This window comes from Odocoileus virginianus, chromosome 28 (assembly GCF_023699985.2).
Source record: "Odocoileus virginianus isolate 20LAN1187 ecotype Illinois chromosome 28, Ovbor_1.2, whole genome shotgun sequence".
NCBI lineage: Eukaryota > Metazoa > Chordata > Mammalia > Artiodactyla > Cervidae > Odocoileus > Odocoileus virginianus.
Window position 1 is genome coordinate 28,909,584 of NC_069701.1, and position 9,772 is coordinate 28,919,355.

A 9,772-nucleotide genomic window follows, 5' to 3' on the forward strand; every position below is an offset into this window, starting at 1 on the left:
TCCATTGCTCATTTATCTCTGGGCAACCTCATGTGCCTTGTGAGGCCATCAGTAAACAGACTCTTAAATCCAGCCTCACTTTCCTCATCCATGAATTGGATTAAAACATCACTTTATCTCCATCAATCATGGCAATGTTACAGGAACCAAACCTGATATGCAAGGAAGCAGCCTGGCAAGTGTGACACGCGTGACCCATGGGTGGTCCCACAAGTGAAGTCCAGTCCGAGATTCGGCCAAGCATTTTCCCAGCGTGAGTGAGTCCCAGAACCGGTCTTGCCCAAGGGCCCCTGGTCCAGGGCTCAGTGAACAAAGCAGAAATTTCATTTCTAGTCATCCTTCCTTCCTGCTGGTTTCACTCTCTTCTTCACTCTTGTCTGCCACAGACAGGTCCTGGCTATGGAGCCAAGGTCTTAGAAGGGCCAGGAGGGCCTGGCATGGAGCCCAGCATCTGTCCTGGCACGTGGGTTGCTGTGGTCCTGGCTCCCAGGCTCCTGAGGGCTTGTGCCTGGGAGGGCTCCTCTCAGCCCCTGGGCCCTGGGGCCATGCCAAGCAGCTGAGTCCAGAACAAGAGGCCCTGTGGTGTGAGGAGTCCTGCACGCTGGGCTGGCTGCTATTACCTCTGTGCCATTCCAGCTCCATGGCCCCGAGGCAACCCCGACAGCACCTTGACCTCTAAGCCTGGTATGGGAAGGCCAGATTCTGCCCAGCTTGCCTCGGGGCCCTGAGCCACGGTGGTTGGTACAGGCGGGGGTAATGAGAGGAGGTGGTCAGGGTGCTGGGGCTGATGTCAGCTTTGAGAGAAGGCCAGCAACTGGCCTTGAGCAGGTTTTTGTCCCCAGGAGCACGTGAGCGGCGATGGGGCCACCCTGTGGGGGTGCTCTCTGGCCCTGGGGCTCAGAACAGTCCCAGATTCAGCTCAGAGCCTTTATTCCTTTAGCTCAGTGCTGCAATCCCAAGGTAGCGCTTGGCTTGCTGTTGGCCTCCCGCAGCACTATTTAGAGAAGAAATTCCACTGGGACACCTGGTATTTTGCAGATGAACATTTCTGGACTTGCTCTGGGTAGAGGAAGGCTGAGGCTGGGGTGCCAGGAAATAGGCTCCCCTAGGTGGATGCGGACGTGATGGACAAGGGCCCCAGGTAAGCCTTCTGCTGGGGTGGGTGAGTGGGACCCTTCTGCCTGCCTTTTTCTGCAGGCAGGCTGGCCTGGAGGCCTGGCTGGAGCTGGGCAGATAGGGCCCAAAACTGAGCTGGTCTGGGGGTGGAGCCTGTCAAGTCGCAGAGCTCCAGCCTGGCTCCGCCCCTCCCTTCCCAGGGCTCAAAGGGATGACATCACCAGGCTGAGGGCTCTGGCCTGGATGGGCTCTGCTCCTGGAAGCTGCCTCCACAGGGCCCCAGGATTTCGTGGGGTGGCCAGGCCTGCTTCTCCGCTACTCATCTGAATCCCCCCTCAGCCCCGGGATCTCTGCTTTGGGGCCCGAGACCTGGCCACTTGTTTTTTCAGACGTCCAAGTCTGGGGCTCGGGTCTTCCACCAGAGACCATGCCTGGGGCAGGTGGTCAGGAGCCCCTCCCTGACCCAGCCCACACGGGTTGCTCCATTGTTCTGAGGGGGAGTCGACCCCTGGTTCCAGCCGGGCAGCAGTCAGCCGCAGCAAACCTACCGTCCCCTTGCCGCGGGTCCACGAAACTCTCCCCGCCTTCCCCCCCCAACTGGGTGCTGGTGGTGCCTGCTTGTGGAGCATATGCTTGGCTGGCTGCTGCGTGTCTGCTGTTTATCCGTCTCTTCCCACTTAACTTCTGTTCCCGCCTGGCCCATCTGGCTCCCTGGTACCTGTCTTTCTCTCGGGCGCCTCCATGCGACACTGCACTCCTGCCCCACAGTCCTCCTCCACCACTTCCCTCCTGGGGCCTGGCTCTCATCCAGCCTGGGCCAGCACCGGAGCCCTTGACCTTGGATCTAGGGGCAGTGAGGGGTGTCGGAGTCCCTGCAGTGTTCTGGCCGCCGTTGGGGAGGGAGGTTGAAGTGAGTGGTAGAGGGTAGCATGTGAGGGGCCTGGGACTTGGCGGGGGGGTCTGGGGCTTGGGGGGAACCCTGCTTTGCTGGGTCTTTCTGAGCTTCCTTCCCATCAGGGGGCTTATTTGGGGTAGGGCCATGGAGATACTGCCCTCTGCCTGCATCAGCCTTAAGAGAGTGACCTGTGAGTAGCAGCAGAGAGAATGAGGTCAAGGAGGCCCCAGGGTTCTCCTAACCAAGAACCTGGGGTGCACCCTGGTTCTCCCTGCGGAGAGGGACTGTGGCAATCTGGTGTTCTGGGCAAGAGGCCAGAGAGAAGCTGCAGGATGCTTCCAGTGGGCACGAGGGGGACGGGTTAGGGTTGGCCTCCCCTCGACCAACAGATCCATCCCACTCCAGCCAATGGCCCGATCACTGCCCCCTCCCCCGACCTCCCACTTGCTTGCACACCCCAGAACGCATGGCATCTCCCGGGTGAGATGTAGTGGCTTCCGGCTTCCCCAGGACTCACACATGAGCGGCTGGCGGAGCCTGGAGGAAGACGGAAAGGAGGATTAGGGCGGGGACTGGGGCTGCTCCTCCGGGTGGAGGCCGCGCTGGGCCCGAGTCAACAAGGATCTTCCACATGCTCCCTGGAAGCGACCGCTTCCCTCAGAAGCCGCAGGGCTTGGCGGCCAGGCCTCACCGCGTGCCGCTCCATCTGCCTGCTCTGCCGGCTCCTGGCCCGCTCCCTTGGCCTCTAATGTTCTTCCTTCCTCCTGAGCCTCCTTTCTGCTGCCCCGCTCCCCATCTCTGTCTGGCCAGGTCCGTCCATGCCACGGTCCCAGGCCTTCTTCCCTTTGGCCTTCATCCATCCAGCTTCCTCTTGCGCCTCTGCTGTTTCTCGTGTTCAGATTCTCTCTCTCATACATATTCAGCGGCTCCTTGAAAATCCACCTGGATCATTCTCGGTGCTAGAAGCCTAGATCTGCTTCAGAAATAAAGAATAAAACTTCTCACCCTGTGATTCTGCATCCCTGTCTCCGGACCCGGACCGGGATCAGTCACCTGGCAATTGTTGGAGAAGCCGCCCGTTCTTCCACCCAGGTGCACTCACTCCCCCAGTGCCTCCTTTTCCAACCTGGGACCAGCAGGACAATGAGGTCCAGAGACACACTCCTCGGGGACAACCCCACTGCCCCAGAGGGACTTGAAGATTTTAGTCCTGGAAATGTATGCTCCAAGCATCTGAACCTTTGTGATTTACAACCCGTTCACACTTGCCCTGTTATCCCTTTCTAACTCCTGTAGGAGGTTCAGAAACGAAGGAAGCTTACGGCACCAGCAGTGCTGGACAAACAGCTGGCATCAGATGGGCTCAGGTTCCAGCCCTTGGCCGTGGCAGGTGACCAGAAAGATCCAGACAGACGTGGGGGAGTGGTGGTTAAGGGAGGAGGAGGTGTGACACTGAGCCACACCCCACCCTGCTGGGGAGGGTGGGAGGCCGAGCAGGAGGAGGAGGGGGAGGCAGACCAAGCCAGGCCACCGCGCAGGAGGTGGGAAGGGGTTCACGGTTCCCCAGCCCCGTTGTTTCGGCTCCGTTCTCTGCCTTTTTTTATCTTCTGGGCTTGTGATTCCTTCTCTGCTTGATTCTTCTGCCCTTGCCTGTCTTTCCCCGCATCCTTGGGGTCTGCCACTAACCTCTGCTCCCTTTCTCTTCCATCTTCCCGATTCCTCACTTCTCTTTGCTCCCTGACCGCCTTCACATCAGCTCCCCAGCATCTGTCTCTCAGCCACAGTGTCATTGGTGTGGCCTCAAAGTGGCTGGACAGCCCAAGGGCTGGTAGATCACATCCCTCCCCTAGAGTTCCTGACTCCGGTCTAAACTCCCAGGCTGAGCCCCGTGCACCCTTCATTTTTGAACCCCTGGGGGCTGTCCACTTAACCCCCGTGTGACATGCACCCAGCCACGTGGACTCACCTCGAGGCCCGTGATGGGGCCTTGGGCAGACAGAGCTCTTTTCTAGGGATGGCTCCCGAAACCCAGCCCCCTCCAGGCCCTCCCCCAGTTTCAATTAGCCAGAGACGGTGGTTACTACCCAGAAGCCTACCTCTGCCTCCTTGTGTAACTTTTCCTCCACAAGCATGTGATTCTTCAGTTTTCAGTGTGACTGCTAGGCCAATGTCCTAACTTCCCTTAAAGTTTCTTTCATTTCTGTCTGGAAAAGAAGAACAAATCTAACAAACCCTTCAAAACCCACAATGTATGCCACCAAAGAGATTCCATCAGGTCGGGGGGTCACCTGTGCCCCTGGCTCCTTTCACCAACACCCCTTCCATGCTGACCCCCAGCTGCTTTGGGAGGCAGAGTCAGAGCTGGGGCTCAGGGCCTCTGGGCTGCCTGTCCTTGGGCTACAGGTGATGTCAGTTTTAGCAGAACCATGAGCTGGGGGCCCCTCCAACTCCCCAGGGCTGTTTCCTTGGTGCCGAGAGAACTGAGTCCAGTTGAGTGGTCTGGGGCACTCAGATGCCCCTCTGAGCTCAGGTCCTCGTCTGTGAGGAAGGAGCAGTAAAATCCTGCGCTATGGCTTTGTTGAGAAGATTAAATGCAGAAGCAGGAATGCAAGCGCTAGGTACGTGTATAGAGTTCTAGAGAAGCGGGTGTGGAGCATCGAGGCATCAGGTTTGCTGGGGGAGACCGGCAGCAAGCAGCCCCCGGCCTCAGAGAGGCTCAGTGAGGACCACAGATGCCACAGGGCCTCGGGAGAGGCTGGCGACCTCACTGCCCCCAGAACCACCTGTCGTTTCCATTCTCCTTCTGGCCACTCTAGATGCCTTCATAGCCCACTTGTCTCCCTCCCAACTCCCTTCCCATCCTTGCTTTAAAGCTTCAGTTCCCATTTTTCTTCAACAAATTTCCTCCCCCACCCCGATGTTCTCCCTCCTGCACTAAAGCCCAACCGGAGGTCAGTCCTTCCTTTCCGTGGTTGCTTCTCCCCTGAGGAGTCCACCAGACCCCCAGCCCAGAGAGCTATGTCCTGAAGACCTGACTTGGCCTGGTGTGGGGGCCATGTTTCCCTGTGTGGTTCCTGCGTGCCCTATCTGGTCCCCAGTAAAGACTTAATCATACCAACACCACCAACAAAAAGACTCAATAGTACGTGTGCTAGAATCTCTAAACGTAGTGGGCGCTTCTCATGGCTCGCTCCCTTCCTCCCACGAACCCAGCCAGCCCAACCCCTCCAAGCTTGGCCCTCCAAGCTTCTGAGAGCAGAGAAGGCAACATCCTCTAGGTGCTCAGGCTGTCCTGGTAGCAGAGGGTCCACTGATCCCAGACCAGGGTCTTCTTCCTACGGAGCTTCCTAGAGTCACTGCCAGGCACTGCCAGGCTCCAGAGCCCTGGACAAGGACTCTCAGATGCCTGTCTTCAGACATAGATACAAAGTGATCAGCACAGTAGATCCCAGGATTCAACAGAGATGGAACTGCTAGTCTAAAGCCATACATTATCAATGCCCCGTGAGGGGGGACTTTGGCCACATGGGCTCTGAACCCCAGAGCTGGCTTGGAGAGGCTTGCCCCTGTCTGGAGAGCCCTTGGACCCTCTGCCACTCTGCAGGCACATCAGTAAGAGATGCATTTGTAGGCAGACAGATGCCAGTTCAAATCTCAGCTGTATTGCTTTCCAGCTGCATGTCAGCAGGTTTGACCTAAGTTCTGCCCCTTTGTGTGAAAAGGAGGATGCCAGTTCATTCAGAAGGCTGCCCAGAAGAACAACTTGAGAGAGGCACATCTTTTAACCACCGCCCAGTGGAGGTGACTGGATGGTGCTTCAGACCATTGACCGGTGGTCCTGACACTGCACTGTTCTGCTCCTTTCTGTTCTGTCCTGGACCTCTTCTGTTTCTTTGCTTCACTTGAATCAGATCCAGTGCTATCAAGTCCCGAACTCTGACCCCTCCCAGCCGCCTGACCCTCCATGGTCCCCACATCTTCAGAATAGCGCTGCTGGAAGTGACCCATCCCACCTGACACTGGCTCACCTGGGATCAGCAGGTAGGTCTCCCTCTCAGGACAACTCCTTGAGCCAGGAGCCAGCACTTCCCAGCAGGAGGGGCCAGGGCCCCGGGAAGAGGAATGGTTCTGGGTTTGGGCCTCCATTTGGGAGCTGGCTCAGGCCCATCACTGGCCACTCATCCTCCTGAGGAGCCTGGTGTGAGGGATGTGCGACTAGCCCTGGACCCTCAGTGCCCTGGTCCACTCTCGGCAGACCTGTCCACAACTCAGTTAGCCACTTAGGGAAGAGAAAGAGCAAGGGGAGCTGGAGAAATCTGTCCAGACCCTGATGAATAGTTTCCTAAGCCTGCTGTTGCCATGGCAGCCAGCTGGGAACACCGTTTCCAGGGCCCGAGGCGCTCAGACCTGCACGGGGGGCTGCCCTGCTGGGCTGCTGCCCACTCGCCTACCCCCACCCGGCCTCCTGGCTCCTTAGCAACTGCCGTCACTATTGCCATGGCAACCACGGCTGCAGCTTCTGCACTGGCGGCTGGAGGGGGGGAGGGGGCAGTGTCCAGGGATGTTCCGGGGGGAGGTGGGGAGTATGTCCCTGGCAGAGTTGAGGTACCTATGAGGTAGGAAGGGAAAACCTGGGCCACTTTGCCTCAGTGGCCACAGGCTCCTTCCTGACTATAGACTCCTAAGGATGTGTTTGTGTATCTCGGTGTATGTGGGTTTTTTCTGGAGAAAGAGTTTAGAGTTTTTATCCAACTCTCAAAGAAGACCAAGGTCCCCAGTGAGTAAGAGCCACAATCATGGACGCTTTTGCTTTCAGAGTCAGAATCATCTCAGGGACTGATTGATCCACAGGCTTGGGAGATAAGCAGAGGGGAAGGGTGGAGGCAGGAGGCATGCTACTCAGGGACCCCACAGGGGTGCCCCTGGGGTCCTTTGGGAACCGGGGCTGGGGTCTCCCTCCTGACCACCTGAGATGTTCCGTCCTTCTCATCTGCCCCGATTTGCAGCTCTGCTCCGGAGTCAGCCAAGCAAGCCATCTGTTTGCTGTGCCCAGTCCCTGAGCCCTGTGCCCTGCACACCCTATGCAGTGTCCCATCAACCTGCACACCAGCAGGGGTGTTCTGTCACCACTGCCATTTAGAGATGAGAACTTTGAGACAACAGATAAAGTAAGCCATCTGCCAAGTCAATGCAGTGGGTTTCCCTGTCTCTGAGGAGCAGGAGTCACGGGGCACTGTATTTTCTCGGGGGACATTGTGCAATCGCCACTGTTGGCTACATGCAGATCAAAGGAACTGACCTCGGGACATCCTTGTAGACTGGCCTCTGCTACAGAGAATTGCCCATGCCCGCAGCTCAGGTACCCCTGGGAGCCCGGGTGGTGCCCTTGGGCGGGCAGATGGCACAACATCTCTAGCTAGCAGGTGCCTGGGTCAACAGTCTAGGTGAGGTTGCTTGAAGGTTCCACGGAGGGAGCAGGAAAGACCAGGTGCCTCACACTTCACTGGCATGTAGGGGGGGAGCAGGTGTTCATGGGGGGCCCGAGAGGGAGGTCAGAGGCTTGGAACACCCCCAGGCCGCGTGGGCTGTTGGCATCCTAGCAGAGGGTGACAGGGACGCAACGGCTGTGTTCATCACTGGTGTGCAGAAACACAAGTTACCATCCGATCCGCAAGTGGGAGTTGGGGGCTCCGTCATCTGCAGGCTTCTGTGGGAGCAGTCTCCCGGCCCCTCTTCTTGCCCCAGAGGCGCGGTGCCGAGAGCAGATGGTGAGGGGGAGGGGGGTGGGTCCCGATTCCTGAGTCACTTGTCTGCCGGGCTTCCTTTTGGGGGCGCTGGCAAGTACAGCATGCTCCATCACCACGGACAAACTGGCGGCCGGATGGCAGCGAGGCGAGGGTCAGACAAAGGAGATGATGCCGGGAGTGCCTCACGCCCAGTCAGGAGCCGCAATCGGAGGTGATTAAGCTGTGGAGGAGAAAGCCAGGAGTCATCGCTGACTCAGGGATGAGGCTGCTGCTCTGTTCTCGCCTCACCTGCCCGCTCACTCGCAGGCTGGAGCGGGGAGGCTGGTTGAAAAGGTGAGTGACTCACAGGCACTTAAAAAAGCAGCGCTTCTTAAGCTGACGAGCTTCTGAGACTGAATCAAAGAATCTTTTTTTTTTTTCTTTAATTTTCCAATGGCCATGTGAGGAGGTTGGAGTCTTTTCTGAGAACTAGGGGCAGAGCCCAGGGTGGACACAGCTGGGGGCTTGGACAGGCAAAGCAGCCATGTGCCCCCCAGCTCTGGGTGGGGGTGTGTGTGTGTGAGAGAGGCTGCAGGCTGGCTAGTTAAGGGCCTGGGATGTGACCCCAGTTTGGATCACTAGCTCTGGGCAGTGACCACCGCCACCCCCCCCCCCAACTCCACGGCAACCGGGTCTGTTTGCTCATCCATAAGAAGAGACTAGAATTCCTGGACACCAGGCTGGGAGGGGAGAGGGCAGGGAGGCACCCACATAGCCCTAAACGATGAAGCAGTAACTTCTCTTCAGTTTCTCTCTTCTATTCCAAAGAGAAGTAAGACACCCTGATTTACATCACACGCTGTGGTCACAACAGAACAGTAAGAAGGGTAACTCAGTGATACAAATTACCCCCAAATACAATAAACATTTACTGAAAGATGCTGTTTTATTGTTGGCAACCCCCTCTGGGAAGGTGCTAAATGTGCACGGATCTGGTTGGTGGGCGTCTAAGGAGACTGAGATGGTGCCCCTTGTGTTTAGGGTTTAGAGTCTCAAAGACCAGAAGTCGGAAAACTAAGCTTTTGGAAGGGCTGAATATAGAATAATCAAGACCCTAGACCTTGGAGGGTTAGTCAAATGCCCCATCTCAGGCTGGGTGACACCAAACATGTGCCTTGAGAGTGAGTCTAATTCTCTTCCAGTTTTTCTTTATCCCAAAGGAGAAGGAAGAATCTTTGCAGCCAGCTTGCAAAGACGGGATGGCTGACATGAGGTGCAAACAAGCAAGTCAGGAGGTCACTTGGTTGACCTCCAGGATGCATTGGCCAGAGCCCGCAGGGTGATTCCAGCTGTGCAGGGCACCCTTGCCCAGAGCCCCTCTGAGCCTGGCAGCTGATGACATGCACCCAAGGGGCCAGGGCTTGGCTGGGGCTCACCCGGAGACACTCCCTCCATCTTGCTGTCCACGGGCTCCCTCCTGCCTGGTACCACTCCCACCACCTGACCGTTCTGGGCTCTGCCAAGAGCTGCCTGTTCAGCCGGTGTGAGCTGCTCACACATAGCTTTCCTGCTGTTTCCTGGGGTTTATCATGATCTTGGGAAGAGTCAAAGCCATTTTCTCCTTGGCAGGAATGAGTTTTGGGCTTATCTGAATTCTGGCCACAGATGCATCCAGAATGTTCCCACAGCCACAAGAGCTCTACAAACAGGGTGACTTAACCATCAAATTGGGAGCCAGGTAACCAAGATCTTGCTTGGTTCCTGCACCCACTGATGGGAGGGGCCTGACAACCCATGAAGCGTCCTTTTCTGCTCCCAAAGCCCTGCTCCTTGTACACGCCCGGCCTCCACCAGCCACGCAGACAACTCTCCTAGGAAGTTCCCTCCCCATTTGCCATGCGTGGGCCGTAGCCTCTTGCCATTGAAGGCGTGGACCACGACCATCAGCATATAGACTGATCTGTTAACACAGGAAGAATAGAGTGAAAAGGGAGGGGGCTTACAGAGCTGGGGTGGGCTCTTCTGGGGGAAGGTG

The 9,772-nt window shown here is 57.2% G+C and overlaps 1 long non-coding RNA gene across 2 annotated transcripts; it reads right to left on the reverse strand.

The window, feature by feature from the left end:
• Window positions 1–53: 53 nt before the first annotated feature.
• Window positions 54–8,402, reverse strand: LOC110127787 (uncharacterized). Of its 2 annotated transcripts, none has more exons than XR_002310934.2 (3): window positions 7,672–8,402; window positions 4,108–4,215; window positions 54–2,987 (listed from the first exon to the last, which is right to left on the reverse strand). It is a non-coding gene; the product is annotated as an uncharacterized lncRNA (long non-coding RNA). The 2 variants fall into 2 exon arrangements; XR_002310935.2 differs by lacking the exon at window positions 7,672–8,402 and adding an exon at window positions 6,040–6,444.
• Between the last annotated feature and the right edge of the window lie 1,370 nt (window positions 8,403–9,772).